This window comes from Schistocerca serialis, chromosome 6 (genome assembly GCF_023864345.2).
Source record: "Schistocerca serialis cubense isolate TAMUIC-IGC-003099 chromosome 6, iqSchSeri2.2, whole genome shotgun sequence".
Taxonomy (NCBI): domain Eukaryota; kingdom Metazoa; phylum Arthropoda; class Insecta; order Orthoptera; family Acrididae; genus Schistocerca; species Schistocerca serialis.
Window position 1 is genome coordinate 667,513,871 of NC_064643.1, and position 23,802 is coordinate 667,537,672.

Consider the following 23,802-nt stretch of genomic DNA (forward strand, 5'->3'; position numbering starts at 1 on the left):
TGTACGGCCAGTGTAGGAGATCGCTCCCCACACCATGATGCCGGGTGTTGGCCCTGTGTGCCTCGGTCGTATGCAGTCCTGATTGTGGCGCTCACCTGCACGGCGCCAAACACGCATACGACCATCATTGGCACCAAGGCAGCAGCGACTCTCATCGCTGAAGACGACACGTCTCCATTCGTCCCTCCATTCACGCCTGTCGCGACACCACTGGAGGCGGGCTGCACGATGTTGGGGCGTGAGCGGAAGACGGCCTAACGGTGTGCGGGACCGTAGCCCAGCTTCATGGAGACGGTTGCGAATGGTCCTCGCCGATACCCCAGGAGCAACAGTGTCCCTAATTTGCTGGGAAGTGGCGGTGCGGTCCCCTACGGCACTGCGTAGGATCCTACGGTCTTGGCGTGCATCCGTGCGTCGCTGCGGTCCGGTCCCAGGTCGACGGGCACGTGCACCTTCCGCCGACCACTGGCGACAACATCGATGTACTGTGGAGACCTCACGCCCCACGTGTTGAGCAATTCGGCGGTACGTCCACCCGGCCTCCCGCATGCCCACTATACGCCCTCGCTCAAAGTCCGTCAACTGCACATACGGTTCACGTCCACGCTGTCGCGGCATGTTACCAGTGTTAAAGACTGCGATGGAGCTCCGTATGCCACGGCAAACTTGCTGACACTGACGGCGGCGGTGCACAAATGCTGCGCAGCTAGCGCCATTCGACGGCCAACACCGCGGTTCCTGGTGTATCCGCTGTGCCGTGCGTGTGATCATTGCTTGTACAGCCCTCTCGCAGTGTCCGGAGCAAGTATGGTGGGTCTGACACACCGGTGTCAATGTGTTCTTTTTTCCATTTCCAGGAGTGTAATTGCCAATGCTTCCAACTCGGTTACAGAATAATTTGTTTCACATTTAGACAAGCCACGACTGGGAAAGACTATATCTTTCTGCAGAGTTACACTATTCTCTTCAAATTCTTCGAATAGATGAGCACCATGCGCAATTTTTGACGAGTCCGCCAGTAAGAACAAGTCTCGTGTTAAATCACGATGAGCACGTATTGGATCATTGAGAAGTGCATTTTCCAATTTCTGAAATCATATCTACGCTTCTTCATCCCAGTGCCATATGATGTTTTGTCCATTAAGTGAACATAATTTAGGGCAGACAGAGATTTTTCATACTTAAGAAACGGAGATAAAAATTTGCTAAACCACGGAAGCCTCGAGTTTGACGTTGTGGAAGGAGGGGGGACTGCCCTAATTGCTTCAAGTTTCTCTGGGTCTGGTTCAATACCTCCTGATGAAATTATGTGACGAAGAAATTTTACTCTTGTTTTTCGAAACTGTGAATTTTTTAAGTTGACAGGGATTCCTGAATCCTCAAAAAATTGCAGTAAGCTTCTTAAAATACGGTTATGCTGTGACAAAGATTTTTCTGTTGCATGTATATCATCAACATAGGATGTTATGTGTCTTTTCAAGTAGACAGGCAAAACATACAAAGTTCAAAGTTTTGGCAGCGGCGTGCTTTGTGTGATCCACAGAATTGCTTGCTGCCACAGTCACTAGTCATTATCTCTTATTGCTTTCTCGTTGTTGATTATCTCGTGGGATGCGTGATCTAACTTCAACTATTTCTATTTGTCGCGCTGGGCTTGCCCTTCCAAAATTTTGCCACTGTGAATTCTGATGTTCATTACTGTGATTGTGTTGGTATTGATTGTGTTGGTTCCTATTTGCATAACTACTGTTGTGCCATGTATTTTGCGCAATCGGCCACCTGAGTTGTGCCCATGAAAATTTGCATGATTACCATTTGACTTAGAGTGTGGTCTTTGATTATATTGATTGTTATGGTAATTGTGATTACGGATATTTCCATTACCGAAATTTCTGAGACGTCTGATATTGTGTTCACCATCAGAGCTCTGTAAATTGCTTCTATCGCAAATTATCACTACTGAACTGCGAGAATTGTACGTCATTCTGACGATGTCGGTTAACCCGTGTGCAATTGTTTCTGTTGTTGTGTTTTTTATATGAGTTCCCGTAGTTTTTGTTTTCACACTACACAAATGTGTCATGGGTGTCATGTGTCTGTTGTGATTGTTATAGTGTTAAACCGTTGTCACTGTAAAGTTCCTGTTTCTGAAGTAATGTTTGAAATGGTTCTTACTCATATTTAAATCTACCGGCCAAAATTACATGTCTGAAATGTGTAGGTTAACTTCGTCAAGCAAATGCGAATTAGTTCCGACGGACTGTATGGCATTGATAAGTACCGATATCTGCGTACAATGACTTCAAAGTATTTTGCGGAGCTGGAGAAGTCAGACTGCAGTTTCATAACATTATAATTCTGTGATTTACTCGATCTTGTGCGTCCTTTGACCTGTAGTCTGACAAAAATGCTTGACAGAAATTATTTACGCTTTGGCAGTCTCTCACTATTGAGCGCATTCTTACCGTAGGTCCATTTTCCAAACAACCGCGGAGAAGTTTCTATTTATGTTAAAGTGGCCAGTTTAGTGATAAAGAATGTAGGAACTGATCAATCCAAGCTTCGGGGTGAATTTCGTTACTGTAATTCCCCAAAACTTTGAATTTAGTTACTGCTCTAAAAGTGTTTCCAGTCGAAGTTGCCATTTCCGTGTGAACCAGATTGTTCTCTATTGCTCCACATCGGCGATTCAGTGTCGTATCAGAATGTGTGGTACTGTTCTTCCGGAAAATCGCCTAAACGCCATAAAGTTTTATGGTCAGCAAAGTTCTGAATATGAATATAAAAGGTCAAATTCGCTCTTTTCTTCGCCGCAGTTAAGCTATCTTTCAATACACACGACCTTTTCATTCAAAGTTTCCTGTAACACTTACTTTCCCGATTAAATTCCTTTTGGTTGTCTTTAAAATTTATTAAAGACAGGTATTCTGATGTGTGTGAAAATTTTCCTGGCATTGTATCATTTGAATCTGCGTTTAAAATGACTGACAAATTTGCCATTTGCGTTGTCAGATCACCAACATTTCCTTTAACAGTGTTAACTGTTCTTTTTGATCTTCAGAATTTAGTCTCAAAGTTTCCACTTGTTCACAAATTTCTCTTGCCGTTGTGTTACGAAGTTCCTTCTGTGGTGAACAATGACTTGGTATCGCAGAGGACAACACATCTCGTTCTTAGGACTGGAACTATAGTTTCGTGACCATATGGAAGTGTTGCCAACATTGCGACAAGGGTTTCTGCTATTCGTGGACTTGATTTCGTGGATAGGCATCATGCGGAGCCTTTTACAGCGTGCAGTTGAACTGGGCGGGAACTTGTTTCCAGTGGGTCTAACAGCTGCAAATGTCTCAACGTCGCAGACTTCACCAGCTCAACTGCGTACACGTACATTAAAGGTTACTACACATGGCAAAGTATCTGCTGGTACAGGGAAGTTGGTTTGGATATCTATAGATGCTGATATGCCAGAGCAGACATTATGTGTGGTTAAACCACTGCAGAACAACAAAGCGTAAGATGAAATACATTGCTTTATGCAAAGATGCGCCGCCACGTAACCAACGTTAATGGGATATTGATGATTCCGGTAAGCTTGGACAGCTCTGGGACAGATGAAATGAATATCTCGAAAGGATTACTTATACCGAATTTAGAGATACTAGAATATAAGTATATCGACGGGTCACGCTGTGATCACAGCATCAAACAAATCGCCAGTGTACCATGTGGCAAGGTTCGTCACTTGAGAGAAAGTGAACGAGAAGCCGTGGAAGATTTGTTGTTAGAATATTCAATTAATAATTAAGTTCAGATGGTCCACCGACAGCAACACCTATCACATAACACCGCATTGCAGCAGGCGATAGCTCGCACGTCTTTATGAAGCTATGCAGGATAGCGAAGGATCTACAGGCACTGGTACAAGAATTTACAAATCAGCGTTGCGTGAGGTACTATGGAGCATAGATATAGCCATTGGTTGGGAAATATCGTCCTTGTGCCCAAAATATAGATTGACGGTATCAGAAAACATCTATTTAGCTGTGATTGTTGTTACCTGAACGCACGAACCAGGAGGGATGCATATGCAATGGCGAACATAACGGATACATTAGACAACCTAGACAAATGTATAAAATCCTCAGCGATTGAACTAGGATGTGATTATCACCAAATAGAAGTGTTTCCGAAGACAGACCTAAAACTTCTTTCACAGCAAATTCATTACCAATATCAAATAACGCCATTAGCAATGAAAAGTGATCCAGCTACCTTCGAAAGACTATTAGTTGCTGCACTATGTGGGTAAAAACCGAAAATCTGTATGGTATATTTTGACGATACAGTCGTTTACTCAAAATTTATAGACGTCTGGATGAAATGTTTAGTAGATTAAGGGCAGTACACCTTACACTACGAGTGGACAAATGCCGTTTTGCTCCGACACAAGTAACTTATGTTGGCCATAATATCAGCCGTATGTTGTTTTTCCGACACCACAAAGTACTAAACAATTGTAGTCAGTCACTGGGTTTTGAAATTACTATCATATGTTCTTGAAAAATTTCGCTGAAATTTCAGAACCTGAGTTGGAACAGGAGTTCATAGTTGCGTTCGATGCGTCCAACAAAGCTTTGGGCTGTCTCTCAGCTCAGAACGTTGATGGAAAAGAACATCCAGTGGCATATGCCTCCTTAAAATTCAGTAAGGCAGAAAGAAATATTCAACAACTGAAGAGGAAATATACCGATACTCTTATTTTCTTTGCTACTTGTACGGTCACAAATCAAAATAGTTACAGACCGCACATCTTTAAAATTGTTATGAGGGTTAAAGGATCCAGAAAATTGATTAGCAAGACAGGGATTAAATTAGAGTTCGATTAAGAGGTAATTCATAAGGCCGGAGTCAAACAAACAAACGCTGATGTTCGCAGCAGAAAGTAGCTTTGCAAGCAGCAGGTGGAAGCGAGACTTATTGGACAGAGGCACGAGCAGCTGACAGTGAATCTCAATTGTTTCGAACGCAGCCTCAGTCTGAAACACAAGAAGGCTTGCTATGCAAACCTGCGAAGTGCGGACCTCGTACTGCATGTAGTTTCAGCAGCACTGGCACTGTATGTATTATTACATCAAGCGCACGACCGCGTATTATTGCGTCACGGAGGAAGCGGACGATTGATAGACGTGTAGCTGAAAGGAGGTTTTAGTGGGAAGCGCGTGACAGAGATGTACAACGATATGTAAGGAGCTCTATCCCACGTGCACGACAAGCAAATTCGAGTCATCAGATGCTGACAAACAATACACTTTGTTGGGGTTAGATGTCCTGGGACCTCTTAATAGAACACAAGCAGGTAACAAATATGTTCTTACGATGTTAGAACATTAAGTTATGGCAGCCATTTCAGATCAGAAGGCGAGTACGGTGCACAGGCAATGGTAAAATACTGTTTATTAAAATTTGCTTTGCTAGAAACCTTTATTACGGACCAGGGCAGTAATTTTGTATCAGACCTAATGAAACAGCTCTGTCGCTTTTTAAAAATGAAGAAGTTACATACCAGTATGTTCCATCCTCAAACGAAAGGACGCACAGAACGAGTCCACCGCACGCTGCCCAAAATGTTAAGCCATTACACGAATTCACAGCATTCAGATTGGAATATAGCCTATATTTAATTTCTGTCATCTGTGCATAAAATTCAAATGTTCGTACCGGAACTGGTCTCTCGCCGTACGAAGTAGTGTATGGGCGGAAAATGTCGTCAGCTTTTGACATAGGTCAGCCTAAACTGGGTCCACAGAGTGAACCAGCGAAGAATTTAGCAAAGAAGTTGAAAGACATTTTGCAAAAGCTAAAGCGTACCAATATAAAGGCTTTGGAGAAGAAAGAAGGTTTTTGGCAATGTGCGACCAAATTGCCACAATACAGTGGGTATTACTAGCTGATTCGTATACCTCAAAGGGTTAAACGATAAATTGTTAACAAAATATCATGGGCCTTACCAAGTTAACGAAATGACTTCGCCAATCAAAGTCAAACTACAGTTTCCAACTAGTCTTCTATAGTACATATAAATACAGTCAAACCGTTTAAAGGTGAGAATCGTGCACTGCCACAGACTCCTTCAACAATTACCAAAGAAACAAAAAACAAAGGATGAAGGTACATCAGATAAAAGGACCTTATGCACTAAGATGTAGAAGTAGATAGCGTAAATTCTAGGATACAATGCATATATCGTATTTGTCTATTGCTTTGGTTAGTATTAATTTTCGTTACTCGTAATGTTCTCTGTTTATTTACTCGTATAAAGGAGAGAGGGTATTGATGGTGCTTCTCTTTCTCTCAGGTGGCGTACCAAGACGCTTGCCAGGAAATCTTTTCTTAGCATAGCGCTGCTTTACAGTTACAGAGGAGATGTGATACGGAATCAACCGCTATACAATGGAATTTTAATTACTAGGCAATCAGATGTTCTACTAACGAGTCAAAGATGGACAGTCGCGTTTACAATTAACATTTGGGAAGAAAAGAATGACGTTAGAAAACTGGAAGTTGGGTTTGCAGCTTTACAACATGAAGTAAAAAAAGGAGGATTATTGGAAGATAATGCAAAACGACTATCAGGAATTAAGGCTCTCGTATGAGAAACTGAGGACTAAGTTGCAGCAGATAACAGAATTTGTGAAACCATAAAAAACGTTGTTTGAAACATCGGATATGAAGAATTGAAATAGCACACTTCGAAATGTGTGTACAGGATGGGCAGTTAGGAAGGCGGTGGGAGTTATGGAATGAATAGGATAATATTTAAACAACGGCCATTTATTGGCGAAAGGGGTCACATAGCCAGGCCCAGGGAGGCGAGGGTGAGCCAGAGCATAGAGTTTGGTGAAATTTGGTGTCCGCGAAGCTAACGAAAGTTCGCGTCTGCCAATCGGACCAGTCCGAGCGAGATGCCGGCTGCGAAAACTAAGTCCCCATCGCCGCAGCAACGGGAGAAGTGGGAGATGTTCACTGCTACAGGGCGCGTGTCCAAGAGAGCGAGAAGACAAGAGTACAAGAGAGTGGGCCCGGCGACGGGCGGCCGGGTATATTAGACGCACCAAGCGGCTCCCTCCGCCCTGATTGGTCGGAACCGAGAAACCCGCGGGGGCAGCAGTGGAACTTCCCAGAGCGTTGCATGCTAAGGGACGCCAGGGGCGGCGTTATCTCGTACGCACGTGAGGGAGACGTGATCGAGGTGTCCTTCCTCGGTGCTGACTTCCTATTACTAGATCGTGGGACGAAAGAATTTACAGGCAGCTAATACTGCCGGTCGTGGCTTGGCCGTAATGGAAAATGGGAAGTTACTGTTTGAAAGATCATATAATAAAGTAAAATCACCTACTGTCTGGCTCATCCTTTACATGAACTACAGTTAGCAGAAGATACAAAAGCAAAAGGAGATTGACACACAACACGTACATGGAACATGGAGCAAGGAATAATCAATGTTACTGATACAGCAGGAAACTTAATAGTATAACTAGAACAACATGCACAAAACACTAGGAATAAGGGCAATAAAGACGTACAACAAGTCCAGTGAAATACAGTTGTTTGCAGGAAAACAGAAGCAGGAGAGTGTGAAAAAAACCTCTTAGCACCTCAGACAAAATTTCAGAAAATGGGTGATCACCATCTTCACTCCATCTATGTACCAGAAATAATAAATATCACTTGCTATAGAAATGGTAAACCAACTAGGATAATGAAGCGAGAATTGCGGGGCAATGGATTGTTAATTAATGGAGCTAGGTCTAAAATAGTGGGAAGACAATTTCAACATCCAGCTACAGTCTCGGTCACAACAGTGATTAACGTGTCCTGAACAATGTTGTTTTGGGCAGAGGCCTACTGGCCTACCTGGCCAGTAGGAAAGAGATCGACCGACTACACAGCTTCCGACAATACCACATCACGGATGGGTCATCAAGGGTCAAAATTTGAATTCGGAGTGGGATCGAGCGCACTCCAGCAGCTAGTACGTGACTATTCGTGCTGGAACATACTAGTACCGGCGTCACGCCGTCGTGCGAGGTCACTACGTTCTCGCCTGAGCCTGCAGACGAGGAGCTGACTCGACAGCCGTTAGCGGGAATCCCAAACGCAGCTGAATAAGGCGTCGGCTATAAGGCCGGTGCGCAACAAGTCGACAAGAAGGTGTTTGTCTGGAGTGTACCTTGTATGGAAGTGAAACGTGAACGATATACAGTTCAGACAAGGAAAGCACAGAAGAATGCTGAAGATTAGATGTGTAGATCACATGAGGAGGTGTTGAATAGAACTGGGGAGAAATTAAATTTGTGGCATAGCTTGTCTAAAATGAGGGATCGATTGATAGGACACGTTCAGAGACATCAAGCGATAGCCATTTCAGTATTGCAGGTCAGTGTTAGGTGTAAAAATTGCAGAGAGAGCCAAAGGCATAAATACATTTGGAGGTGAAGAAGCTTTCATGGGGTAGAGTAACGTGGAGAGCTGCATCAAACCATTCTTTGGACTGAAGACCTCTACAACAACAAGGTAAATTATTATGCGGGGGTTAATTTATGGATCTGATACTTGGATTTATCTGAAAAATCACCCTGTACATTTCTTTTCTTCTTGCCAAACAAGTCAGTTACTTTGTCCTCGGAACGAATACTTTTTCGTTCTTTTCTGTGGACGTCACAGATCTTTAAACAATATTCTCGTCAGTGATCCTTCTCAGCCACGTCTTAACTCTATGCAGTGAGCTGAAGAAACGCTCTATGTGCAAACTTTTTGTGTCTCTCATGAAATCTCTCTTCGTTTTCAACAAATGAGCGTGAAGAATACCACGTTTGAAAGGTATGTCTTCATCTTTTTCAAATCTTGCCATATGTGATGTGATTGTAGAATCCATGACGGATTATAAATTCTCATTTTGAAATAGTATTTGGCCTATGAGCTCTTTACATTCACACTATATTTGTGTCTCTGCCTTCCAGACTATATTGGGAATTTTATCTTAATTTCAAGTTGCTTACAATCTTCCTTTACCCCCACGAAAATGTTTGTAAATTCATCATCGCCTTCTCTCTGTGATTGAAAGTTGGCTACTTGGTCACTGTTGCGATATCCGTGGACCGAGTAGAGATCCATATCAGTATACTGCAGTTTGCTCAGTATTGGTCCTAGTTATGAAGAATACATTGAGACAATGTGCAGAGAAATAACAAATGTAGTTGACGATGTTGTGCCAACTAGTTGTCGGTTACGTGACCTAGTGTCATAGTTGTTTTCAGTATTATCTGCAAGGTAATTGAGAGTATCCTTCGTTGTCAAAAATTTTTCTTCAAGTATCCTAATTGATGCATATTTGGGTGACACCTAGTTTCAAAGAATATTGGAATGTTAGATATTGTTTTCTTACGAAATATTCAAGAACCTAGTAACTTATTTATTGTTTTGGCAGTGTTCTTCGTAGACGTATGTTCATTTACAACTAAGTTTTTTTATGCGATGCGCAGTGAAAAGAAACAGCTGAAATATACTTTTCTCTAACAAGACATGGTTAATAAGTAATTGAAGAGTGACCATGGCTACAGGTACCCAACTGCCGTCATTACTTCATGCGGAGGTATCTCCACTCAGGTACTCTGTAGAATTAAAGGCGTACTTTCCACTTAAGACTGTCTATGCAGACAAAATTACGTCGCAGTGAACAATATATGACGAGAGAATGGTCTGTCCCAACAACAGACAGTCCGGCAAACTGTTACCATTCAAGAAATTTTTCGTGCATCTAAAATACTGGAAGATGCAATTCTACCGGCCGGAGTGGCCGAGCGGTTCTAGGCGCTACAGTCTGGAACCGCGCGACCGCTATGGTCACCGGTTCGAGTCCTGCCTCGGGCATGGATGTGTGTGAAGTCGTTAGGTTAGTTAGGTTTAAGTATTTCTAAGTTCTAGGGGACTGATGACCTCAGAAGTTAAGTCCCATAGTGCTCAGAGCCATTTGAACCATCTCATTGATGCAATTCTGTCAAATCTGTTGGGCGTGATTTTCATCAGAATTATGCCACTGCACCTCCTACACTAATAAAAATTAAAGCGTTTTATGATGACACAAGAATTTTCATCACATTGCTTGTTTAATGGGAAACTGACAGATCCTCTCGTGTGCTTGTTAAAGATGTAGGTCGGATTCGATCGAATTTTGCACGTGGTCGACACAAATCTATTCACTCTTTCGGCCGAGAGTTAGGCAGTCCTCATGACTCTCGTCGCGTGTCTTCCAGTGACGTTTGTGTTTCAAATCAGCAAGTATGCAGATATAACAAACCCTTCACGATAACGATGAAAAGGAAAGTGTTGAGTATACTGAATTCACTCTGAGCGCAAATATGAAAGTTTCCTTTCCCGTTTATTGATTAGTGGTGAGGCTATAGTTCATTGAGGAGGAAAACTGATCCACTAACAAGTAAGAATATGGGAAACCAAGCAGCCACACAAATATTCGAGAACAGAGGATTCACCAAAGCTTCACGTGATTTTCGCCTTTTCCCGAGAAGATTTAGAGAACGTTCTGTCTTGCAGAAAGCACAGTTACTTCGATATGCTGGACAATTGGCTTTCTCAACAGTTGTGAGACAGTGCCAATAATTTTATTTTTCGACAGTGTGGAGCACCATCGGATTGGCATGTACAGGTAAAAACGCTTTGTGAGGTGGCTAGATGATATTTCGGAATTATGTGGTTTACGGCTCTCGTGATGGTCATTTGTTTTATTAATCCATTTATTTAACCTTAACTCATTAAGATCATAAGTCCCTCTTTTACATTGGACCATGGTTTCACATACACAATATCTATTACATCATAGTTACCTAATAATGATAGTAATAATAATAATAATAATAAGAAGAAGAAGAATAATGACAATAATTGTGACATTGATAACAATAATGATAACGGCAGAAAGAAGAAGAAATTATAGGTTTACAAAATGGTAGCTGAACAATGGAGAGGGACACAATGATTTTGCACTGATAGAAACGGATGTTTCTGTCGTGCTGCTGACAGAAGCGTTAAGGCAGAGGAGGGATAGAGATATGAGGAACATTGTTCATTGATAATATAGTAGAGCTTACGGTCCAATGATCTCTGCGTCGATAGCTGTTAAATATGGTGAAATATGATCAGATAGTCGAACATCTCACACGTAAGAACCCATGCATTCCTCACCACTTCCACATGCTGGGAGCTTTCCTGAGAAAGGCCTTGCTGGATAAACTCGCAGTAACCAATAATTCGAAGTATAAGTGTTTGCAGAAGTTTCTTTTTCAGGTCGAGAGGGAAAATTTTCTTATGTTTTTGTAGGCACTGGAGAGACACTGATGTTTTCCTACACATTACAGTTTCGTGCTCAGTTCAATTTAGATTTCCTCCTGTTATTACTCCTACACTCTTTGCTGAAGAAAAGAATATTTTCCGATGTGGAGGACTTTTCTGATGACGTGATAAATGTAGAAACGAAAATCGATATGGAACACATAGAGGATCCTATAGTTCAAGAGACGTTTGGGAGACTTGCAACTAAACAGGAAGAGAAGCGATTGAAAACATTCGTTCGAATTCTACTCACAAAACATCGTTTATAATGTTTTAATACAGGACGGTAAAAACCAACTGCGTTCAACAAAAATGTGAACGAATATTCCCTGAATGGATCTCCAAGTTCTACAATGGATCGAAGGATGACCTATACCATATCACATCTATAATCTAGGTTTAAATTAAGTTACAAAGACAGAAAACTATCAAAATGGTCTACAATGACCCTCAATTATCTTTAATTACTTACCTAACTTGCCGTAAATTACAGTGGCTGATGTGGCATCTCAATAACTGTATAACAGAAAAATCATCGCATTTCAGATTTTTACTTCAAGTGGCAAATGTGAACACCATGAGCTTTAATTGACGATCGACACTAGTATTATGCAAAAAGGGGGTGTAACAGATGAGACTTCTGCAGTTCTGAGTGAAGCTTTATGCGCTGTTATGCGGCATCGCGTGCATTCATTACCTTGTTGGTGTTCGTCAGGGGGCGGCGGCCGGCGCAGCTCTGTCCAGCTCGCGCTCTCAGAAACAACTCTCACCTAACTCTCGTCTTACTACAATTTACCGAAGTTGGTTTAAAAAAAAATACCTGGCTGTGTTTTCATCTGACCAATCAGGGTCTCCGCCTATAAAAATTCTGTCTATCCAATGAGAAACGTTATACTTTTCGTGGTGGGGCAATGTTTTTAAAGTTTGCAACGTAACAGAGAAGCGAAAAAGTCTCACGCTTAAATTTGCAGCTTGTGTGGTCCTTTTAGCGTTATCGTTAGTTTTATACTGTTCTTCTGGAGGGCTCTATCTTTTAACATGGGCTGGGGGGTGGTCCTAACGTAGCAGAGATGCGTAAAAGTCTCACGCTAAGAAACTTGCGGGTGGTGTGGTCCTAGCAGTTAGCTGGCGACTTGGGTGTCCGTCCGTCCCTTATCGTAGGGCCTTCTCGCTTAACACGGTTCTGCTCTCGGCTTCTGTTCTCGTTTCTCCCCTCGGAACTGCGTCTGTCTCACGGTGGGAAGGTATGACATGCATTTAGGCATTCTTGTGTTAGTCTGTGGTATTCCATTTGCTCACTCGTTGCTCGTATTACTTTGGTTAATTTAATGTCACGATTTATTTGGAGCTATGTGACATACTACTGGATTTGCTTATCATGTCAGGGTTTTCATGGAAGGTGTTGGATTTGCCTGACACCTTACATATCACCACCCTTCGAACTTAATTTTTGTACTGAAGTTACGCAATGATTGAATCGTTGTCGAAGTCAGTAAAAAATTATTTCTTTATCTAAATTTAGTTGCCTTCTGTTCAGCAACGTTACTCTGTTCTATGCTAGTTTGTATTAGTAATTTATATTTTTACATCCTTCCACATTATTATCAAAATTGACAAGAGAAGAATATTTTTATGCTATTATTAATTTTTAATTATTTTCTTTCTTTATTTAAGTTTGAAGTTTGTTTTTTAAGAAGTTTCTTATCGAAAGTGAGGAGTCTTTCACATCGATTTTCTTAGAAATATACTTTTTATAAGTGTAGTAATTAAGTAAAATATATTCCTAACACATTTTCTAAATATCATGTAGAAGTAAAATGTTTTTTTTTCTAGACACTCATTTCAACATTGTTACATTAACAAATAAGAATTATTTCCAAGAATTGCTTTGACAAGAAATATACATACACAAGTATTGAGATATTATCCTAACAAATGGTACTAATGTTAAAAAGAAGGGAAAACATCCAACAAGATAATGTTTTATTCTTTGTTTTCGTAAGGAGAAAATAAGTAAAATATAGTTATTCTTTTATTTTTATGAGGAGAAAATAAGTGGCATGTAGTTTTAGTGTTTATTATGCCTTACTTTTGTTCTTTATATACTGCCCATTTCAGAACTAATGACCTATTTTTATCGATAGTCTATTTTTTACTTAAGTCCATAGTCAATGATTGTTATTTTGTAGTTTATTAGCTGTCTGGTGTGCTTAACTTATTTAGTCTTTCACATGTTTCCTTTGCACAATTCCTACATCACATAATTTGATTTCACACATTCACACAATGCTATGAATGTTTAAGCATGAGGTTGGTGAATCTTTTTTGGACAAAGGTGATGGACTTGAACGAGATTGATGTGGCCAAGAATTTGATGTACAGCTTCATTCGTCATTCCTTGTTGGCTGTGTGTTGCTGTTGTGGAGGTCCCATAATGGAATGGAGCTGTGAGTGCAGAATCTCGTGGTTTACTGGCTTTGTATGCGTAAAAGTCATCGTTATGTGTCGCTGAAAGCGGTCGTTTTTCCTTGTAATACTATGCAGACGACTAGTTTACAATAGGATAGGTATTTGGGAAGGTATGTCGTTTATTCTTCACCCATCTTCTTTCATGGTCTCAATCTTGCGAATCTTCAACTTCTGTTCTTCCTGCTTTTTCTCTGCTTCTTACTTGATTCTTGGTTCTTCTCTGGGCAAGATATGGAAATATTTATTGATAACTAGTTGCTTTGAAGTTCTCCTCTTAGTAACAGTTTGATAAATTGTTTGGGTGTGTCGTTTTTAGTTTGTGGACGTTTTCTTCAGTTTCGTGCATCAGTGTGCTGTTTAATAGTGGTAGGGTGACTTTTACACATATTTTTTACCAATGGTGGTTTGCCCAAGTGGTCTTCTTGTCGGGCTGTTTTTTGCTCGCTCCACTGAGTGGGGGTGCTCGGAGTCCCTTTTGGTGTTCGGCGTTCGGCATTGTGTCACTGCAGGATGTTCTGTCCCAGCAGGGTTCCGCCTAGTGGTTAAATTTATTGCCCACTTCAGTTACAAGGGCCTTCTGTTGGTCTTGCTGTCCTTTTCCATCTCTCGACGCTTCTGCCTTGTAGGAATCGTGTCTTGCTAATTACGTCCTTTTCTTTCTTGATACTTCTCGCGTTGCAACTTGTGGGTCATTGCATCTGGTCTTTGTTGGCGTTTTTACAATGGTTCTTACCAAAAGTTTTACTTATAATCATCTAACATATGTCTAGTACCTACATTATTTTGCGCCTTTTTAAAAGCTTTACAAATTTCAGCGTCCTTTCCATGTTACAATTCTAGGCTATTTTGAATCTTAGCTTCTAAAAAAATGGCTCTGAGCACTATGGGACTTAACTGCTGTGGTCATCAGTCCCCTAGAACATAGAACTACTTGAACCTAACTAACCTAAGGACATCACACCCATCCATGCCCGAGGCATGATTCGAACCTGCGACCGTAGCGGTCACGCGGTTCCAGACTGAAGCGCCTTTAACCGCACGGCCACACCGGCCGGCTCTTAGCTTCTACAAAATTCCTCAAATTCGTTTTTTATTTTTGTGTTGTGTCGTGGTGTATAGCATTTTAGTAGACTATCTACGCTTTATCCCTTCACCTTAATTACTATTGGTGTTATTTTTGTTTTTGTTTTTATTGAAACTACTTTCTTTTTCCCACCTTCCTCTCTCTTCATTCTTCTTTCTCCTGACGATCTTATCTGCAACATAATCTTGAAATATTGTGCTGATTATTCACCAGTAATAAAATTAATCTTCAAACATTTTGATATGGCTCACATGGTGAAGTCCTAAGGTTTTGCCTGTTTTTGGGTTCATTAGTTCCACAGCATTATCATGAGCAATTCGGCTAATTATGACAGGTCCTTTGTATGCAGAGTAAAACTTATGTATTTTGTGTTTCTGTTTGCTGGAGAGATGGTGTGTTTTTACAAATACTTTCTGGCCTACTGAGAATGTTCTTTTAATTGCTGTTCTATCTCCTCTTTCTTTTCTTTTAATGGCTGCCTTTATGATGTTGGAGAGTGCTGTTGCTATGACTTGTTTGTGCTGTCTACATGGTACAATAGGAAATCCAACATTTTCTCTGGTTATGTTTGGGGGTTCAATGTTTTTAAGTACAGTAACTCGAGGTAGTAATGTAGTGCTATGTGGCATTTCATTTATTACTTCTTGAAAATCTTTAAGGTATATATCCCAAGTGTTGTGTCTTTGCCTGCATATAATCGGCATAAAGTGTCTATGTCCTCCATAGATGGTTCTGCTGGATTTACACTAGGTTTGTACTTAAATATGTAGATGGGTTTTAGTTTGTGTTGTTTTAACGTGTTCTGCCATTGCACTGATTTGTATTGTGGGCCATTATCCGAAATTATTCGTTCCACTCGACCTACTTGTCTGAGAAAATCTTGTCTAAATGCTTTACTTATAATAAGAACTGTTGCCCGTTTTAATGGTGTCAAGGTAACATATTTAGAAGTAAGTTCCAAAACGACAAATATGAAATTATATCCATTATTTGTGCGTGGGAGGGGCCCCATCAAATCTGTAGCAGCTATTTGTTTTAATCTTTTAGGGATTATTGGAAACGTAGGTGGTTTGGTTTGGAAAGTGACGTGTTTAGCCCTCATACATTTCTTGCAATTGACTAATACTGTTCTAATTCGTCTTTCCATATTAGGAAAATGGCTTGTTTGTTTTATTTTTAAAAAGCATATCTTTGGTCCAAAGTGGCCATTACTTAAATGTCTATACCAAATGTACTTATTAATTAGTTCATCTAGGATATAACTTAACCATTCATTCGTTGCAACATTTTGTCTAATAAATAAAACATTGTTTTTTACGAGATAGTGCTGTCGAATGTCTGGAAAATCCTTACTTCTCCACTTGTGTTTGATTCCTAGTATTTCGGGATCCTTGTCCTGTTCTTTGCCTATGTTTTTCAATGCTGTCGTAATGTTGTTTTCAAAAGATACTTGTTTCATATAGTACATTGTAAACTGGTCTTCTGCTGCTTCCAAACCTATGTTATTGGATGCACCCTGTGGACAACGTGATAAAGCATCTGCTAATACATTCGCTGGTTCTGGTATGTGTGTAATAGTGAAGTCGAAGTCTTGTAGTATTAACATCCATCTGGCTAACCGCCCATGAGTTAGTTTGGCGGATAACAGAAATTCTAATGCTTTGTGGTCAGCGTATACTTTTGTTTTTCTTCCGAATAGGAAGTATCGAAAACGTTGGAAGCCCCATACAATGGCCAATGCTTCCAGCTCCGTGACTGAATAGTTTTTCTCGCTTTTTGTGAGTACCCGACTGTCAAATGCAATTGTTCTATATGATCTTAGCCCTGCCTGTTCGTATTCTTGGAATAAAACAACTCCTAAACCTGTTTTCGCGCTATCAGTGGCCATACAAAAATTTTGTGTTAGATCAGGATGTGCCAAAATCGGTGCTGTTGTTAGTACGTTTTTCACTTTTAAAAATTCTTTATTGGCTTGTTGATCCCATACCCATGGCGTGTTTTTTCCAGTCAATGCACAAAGGCGTGGTGTTGCGAGAGAGTCGATCCAAATAAATTTTTTATAGAATCCGGTGAGACCTAGAAATCCTCTGGAGGTTTCTTATTATATGGAGTACAGAATTCATTGATTGCCGTTAGTTTTTCTGGGTCGGGCATTACCCCTTTCTCGGAAATTATGTGTCCTAGAAATTTGACCTCTCGCCTTCCAAATTTGGATTTTGTTATATTTACTGTGACCCCATGCTCTTTCATGATCTGTAAAAACTGATTTAATGTGCCTTTGTGATGTTCCCAAGAGGGTTCTGCTATAATCACATCATCAACATAACAAGTAATTTTTTGTAAAATTTCAGGACTATGTATAGTATTAAATCCCCTAATAAACGCCGCTGATGATATGTTTAAACCAAATGGTAATCGTTTAAACTGGTAACATCTACCGAATACGATAAATGCTGTAAATTTTCTACATTCTGGGGCCAATTCCATTTGCCAGAAACTACTCCGTAAATCAATTGATGAAAATATCTTAGCACTGTGGAAGTTTTGTATCAATTCCTCTAATTTTTCTGGGCGATCTGTCTCAGTAATAATAATTGTGTTGATCTGTCTGGAATCAAGCACTGGCCGGCCAAAGTGGCCGTGCGGTTAAAGGCGCTGCAGTCTGGAACCGCAAGGCCGCTACGGTCGCAGGTTCGAATCCTGCCTCGGGCATGGATGTTTGTGATGTCCTTAGGTTAGTTAGGTTTAACTAGTTCTAAGTTCTAGGGGACTAATGACCTCAGCAGTTGAGTCCCATAGTGCTCAGAGCCATTTGAACCATTTTGCCAATCAAGCACTAGCCTGATGCTCCCATCTCGTTTTTATACAATATGGAGCGGGCTGTTATATGTGGAGGTAGCTGGTTCAATAATATCGTCATCTAACATTTTGGATATCTTCTGGAATACTTTATTCCTGTAGCTTAATGGGATTGTATAGGGTGGCACTCTAAATGGTTGTGCTGTTTTATTTCAAACTTCTACTGAAAGTGCTTAATACTGCCAGTCTTAGGTAAGAATACCTCTGCTTTATATCGTAAAATACCCTCTAATTCTCTTTTACTGTGTTCCGAAATACCTTGAATTTCTTGCAATTTTTCGTCGATTTCTTTATGGACTTCTAACATGAGTTGAGATGATCCCCCCATTTGTGCATACCATTCTAATTCTTCATCCTCTTTATCTCGCATCATTCTTAATTGTTTGTTTATAACTGGTATTTCTTCTAATTTCAGCTTTTGCTCAAAGAGAAGTGTGACATTCCCGAACGTTACGCTACCTTTCCCCATATCTATTATCGCTCGTCTCTCATTTAAAAAATCTGCACCTATAATCAAATCTACAGTTAGTTTAGGTATAATCACGAAGTAGGCTTCGATCTTTTGACCTTGGCACGAAAGAGTTAACCTTGTTTGTCTCGTAACTTCCGCAACATTGTTTCTAATAAGACCTCTTACGTTAATCGTACGTGTTTTCAGAACTGGCAATTCCTCATTGGCATTACACTGCATGAATAAATTTTCTGAGATTGCAGTCAGTTCACCTCCGCTATCAATTACAATATTGACTGGGATATGTTTTACCATGGCCTTCACAGTTGGTTGAATTTGAAAGGGTTGGTCCTGTTCTTCTTCTTCTTGCGTCAACGAATCCTCCACTGAATCATACACGAGTCTTTTTAGGAATTTCCCTGGTGAATTCGAACTTTCTGTAGGATAAGCTTCGACCACTACTTCTCTCTCTCTTATTTCCACTTCTCTACTTCTTCCTTCATTTACGCTTCCTTCAACATCCTCTACTTTTTCCTCATCCTCGTCTATCATCTCCTTCTTCGTCGCTACTTCCACATAATCGCATGTAAATGCTCTAATTATCGCTTCATAACTTCCTTCATCATATACGTTGGGTTGTGTGCCCACTCGTAACTTATTTTCAACTCCTGTCGACTGCGCATTATTCTCATTGAATTCGCTTTCCCTGGTTTCCATCTCAAATAGCTCTGCAATACTCATTACTTCGTCCTTTCCTCCTACATTCGTTGTGCATGCCTCTGGTAATTCATATTCCTCGTCAGTATTTTCCCAATTAATTTCGTCCCAACACGATATTGTTATTTTCTTGTATTCGTTTTCATCTGGTCCCTGCTGATTTGTTTCTTCTTTCTTTTCTTCTCGGGATAACATTTTTACTTCTCTGTCCAAGGTGTTGCAATTGTCCTGGGTCGGTGCGTCATTCTCTTTGACATGGGCGCTTAGCTGTCAATGCCGGCCGAAGTGGCCGTGCGGTTAAAGGCGCTGTAGTCTGGAACCGCAAGACCGCTACGGTCGCAGGTTCGAATCCTTCCTCGGGCATGGCTGTTTGTGATGTCCTTAGGTTAGTTAGGTTTAACTAGTTCTAAGTGACTAATGACCTCAGCAGTTGAGTCCCATGGTGCTCAGAGCCATTTGAACCATTAGCTGTCAATTCGAACGTTTATCGGGGTTTGGTGGTCATACCACCACCTCTTCTATGTGTATTCTCTTTTCTTGTTCAGCTTGTTGATAGTGGTTTCTGTGTTGATAATTTGTCGGTCTATTGGTTCTCCAGTACCCGTTCCGGTTGTCGTTATTCCCTCTGTAATAGTTGTTGCCGTTCCTGGGTGAATTATAGTTATTGCCATATTCTCTTCTAAATCCATAACCAAGTTATCACACGGTTCGTAATTATTGTTTCTTCGTACTGTGTGTTGTGGATTTCACTGTTTTTTGCTTTCGTTTTCACGTGCGCTTCGTCTTTTTCTTGCGTCATCTTCCGAAAATATGAACTCTAGTTCCCTTACAATACCTTTAAATGCTTCGACGTCATTGCGTCCGTGACCTACTAATGATTGCTGGTATTTCAATGGTAGCTTCATCGCGCATAATTTAATCAAGTCACCGTCACTATATGGTACATCTAAGTATTGATTTTTGTTTGCCATTACTTCGAAAAATTTCACGGGACTCTTCTCTCCTGAATTTTCTAAATATGGGTTCTGTAATAAATCGTACTTCACTCTGTTCTATGCTTCGCTGGAGCAATATCGTGAGAGAAACTTCTCTCTGTAATCTTCGTACGATCGGCATGTCGCTGCAACATTCTGCATGGTTTCTGCGACTGTTCCTGACATGTGTGCACAAATAAAGTCTAATTTGTGTGCTAGCGTCCAGTGTTCTGTTTCCTTCTCGAAGGTGTTGAAATTTTCTGACTGTGAGGAAATGATCGTTGTCGCACTTCGTCATAGTTCCATATGAAATTCGCGATTCTTCGCCACTTTTGTTTCTGATCATTTCTCCCGTCGTTCTTTTCGGTTGTGGTAGATCCATTGGATATTGTCCACTGTAACATTCGCCTACCCTTGCGTAGTATCGTTGGAGTGGCACGCAATAATTTTCTTCCATCGGTTGTGAACGTTAGCTGAATCCATTGCACTGTACTCTTCGCGACCTGGCTTTCCATTGTCACGTATGTTACTTTCCGCCTGTGATTGGAATTGCAAATCCGTAATATCTTATTGCTTGTTTTTCCGGTGCTGTTACAGATACGGATGTGGTTGCAGACTCTGTGCTTGTTCGGTCCTGTTCACTATGCTCTTCAATGGTTTGCAACAACTCTGTTCGAAAATTCTGAAATTGTCGCTTCGTTTGCGCTTCTATTTTGACTATGCGGTTTTCAGCGCTGCTGTTGTGATACGTTTGTGTAATACACTGTTTTCAACAACTTGACGCGCTGTACCTGCTGCTTGTCTAGTAATTTCGTTTATCTGTTTCTCTAGTTTCTTGACTTGACTGGGTGTTGTTACGTAATGTTTTCATCTCGTCCTAAATGTCATTACGCATTGTTTGTACGTCCGCTTGTACCTTGTCAATGTCTGTTCTCAATAGATTGTGACCTGTTATTAAGTTTTCTATCACTTCTCGAGATTCTTTTGCCTCTTCTTCAATATGACTTAGGTGTAACTGAATTTTTTTGTTTAGTCCTTTAATCTCACGCATTTGTCTCGTGGTTTCTGCAATTTGAATTTGGTTCGCTATGTCTTTATTTTGTCTTGTCATGGTTTCCGTAATTTGTTGTAATAATTCTGCCAGATTGGTGGGTCTTATTGCGATTTCTTCCGACGACCTACGCTCTGTGTTTTCGTCCAATTGTTGGTTTGCAACCGATTGCATTGAACTGTGCTGTGACACGTTTCTGCTCGCATTCCTTGTACTCTGTGGTGAGGGAGCTCTGATTACTTGTACTATGGGTTCTACGTATTCAAGACGCAGGTTAGAATCCTCATCGACTGTCTCTCTACTTTCCTGCTCCTCTGTCGTATGCTGACTTAAGTTTTCTATGCCTTGACGTACATTATCCTCGTTATGGTGCGTTATGTGTCCTATTTCTTGCGATACAGCATCGTCTGTTGTACTGTCCTCTATTCTCTGTCCATTTTCATGCTGGGTCTCTACCTCAATTCGGTCAAGGTCTCGATCTGCCATTGCTAATCATTCCGAATCCCTTATTTTCTGTATTAAAAGCAATTCACGCGCCCTACTTCTAGTCAACATGCACTTGTACGATCTCACGCGTTTGATAAACTTTTTGTTCCTACGACTTGACACTACCAAGACTGACAATCCATTCACTTTCTTGTTGTGTCAGAACCAACTTGTCAACGATGTATCCGCCACCTGTGCGCTTGCATTGAGGAGAAAACTTATTTCTAACAATTTTTAAAATTCATAACTTAATTATGCTATTTTCTCTGCTAGAATCTCTCATTATTGAATACTTTCTTACTGTCTATCACTGCAGCTACTGTTTTCGACTATTTATTACTTTAGGAAAAAAAATTTATACTACGAAAATTTTTCTACAGGATATTTTTCTGACCTAGTTAGGCATGTGGTCGAACGTCAATCATGGTACTTTACCATCCTGGCAGGTTCTACATTTTCTAAACATTCTGCGTGGTGTCTGTTTTTCCTATATCGTGTCTCCCTACCACTTTTGTGCAACGACGCTCTGAGTGTGTTTTTTAGGGAATTGACTAATTTGAACCTGGGACCTGTTGCTGGTAAGGAGACGTCAGACCACACATGACATGTAGAATTCAGAAGAGTTCAGTGTGACTAGCGATGATATAACCAAATACTTAATGACTTCAGCTTAGCTCCACTGCACTCCCTGTAAAGTAATCTTAATACTAACTAAATTTAGTGGAAGGGGTTCAAGGCTTTCCTATTTTTAGTTAGCTGGTAAAATAACGTCGAAAAAGCAGCTAAGTTTACCACTGGAAATTTTATTCCACTCACAAAACATCGTTTATAAATTGCACTATTGATAAAGGGAAATGTTTTAATACAGGATGGTAAAAACCAACGGCGTTCAACAATATATTCCCTGAATGGGTCTCCAAGTTCTACAATGGATCGAAGGATGACCTATGCCATATCACATCTGTAATCTAGGTTTAAATTAAGTTTCACAAGAGAGAAAACTGTCAAAATGGTCTACAGTGACCCTCAATTACCTTTAATGACGTATGTAACCTGTCGTAAATTACAGTGGCTGATGTGGCTTCTCAATAACTATATAACAGAAAACTCATCGCGTTTCAGATTTTTACTTCAAGTGGCAAATGTGAACACAATGAGCTTTAATTGACGATCGACATTAGCATTACGCAAAAAGGGGGTGTAACAGAAGAGACTTCTGCAGTTCTGAGTGAAGCTTTATGCACTGTTATGCGGCATTGCGTGCGTTCATTACCCTGTCGGTGTTCGTCAGGGGGCGGCGGCCGGCACAGCTCCGTCCAGCTCGCCCTCTCGGAAGCTACTCTCACCTAACTCTCTTCTTACTACAGTTTACCGAAGTTGGTTTAAAAAAAAATTTCTGGCTGTGTTTTCATCTGACCAATCAGGGTCTCAATCTTAACCTCAAGCTCCACCTACAATAATTCTGTCTATCCAACGAGATACGTTACACTTTTCGTGGTGGAGCAATGGTTTTAATGTTTGCAACGTAACAGAGAAGCGAAAAAGTCTCACGCTTAAACTTGCAGCTTGTGTGGTCCTTTTAGCGATATCGTAAGATCTATACAGTTCTTCTGGAGGGCTCTATCTTTTAACATGGGCTGGGGGGTGGTCCTAACGTAACAGAGACGCGATAAAGTCTCGCCCTAAAACTTGCGGGTGGTGTGGCCCATTTTGTGTTATCGTAAGATCTATACTGTTCTTTTGGAGGTCACTAGCTTTTAACATGGGCTAGGGGGTGGTCCTAACATAGCAGAGACGCGAAAAAGTCTCACGCTAAAAAATTTGCGGTTGGTGTGGTCCTAGCAGTTAGCTGGCGACGTGGGTGTCCGTCCGTCCCTTATCGTAGGGCCTTCTCGCTTAACACGGTTCTGCTCTCGGCTTCTGTTCTCGTTTCTCCCCTCGGAACTGCGTCTGTCTCACGGTGGGAAGGTATGACATGCATTTAGGCATTCTTGTGTTAGTCTGTGGTATTCCATTTGCTCACTCGTTAGTCGTATTACTTTGGTTAATTTAATGTCACGATTTATTCGGAGCTATGTGACATAATACTGGATTTGCTTATCTTGTCAGGGTTTTCATGGAAGGTGTTGGATTTGCCTGACACCTTGCAACATTCGTTCGAAATTTCTAAATTGGGGGCTGTGACAATCTAACAAATATTCAAGCAGTTTTGCCGAAAATATGAGCTGTAGATACACAATCAGACTTTTTGAAAAATATTATTCACATAGTACCAAAGATACCAACGATCGAGAATTTTACAAAG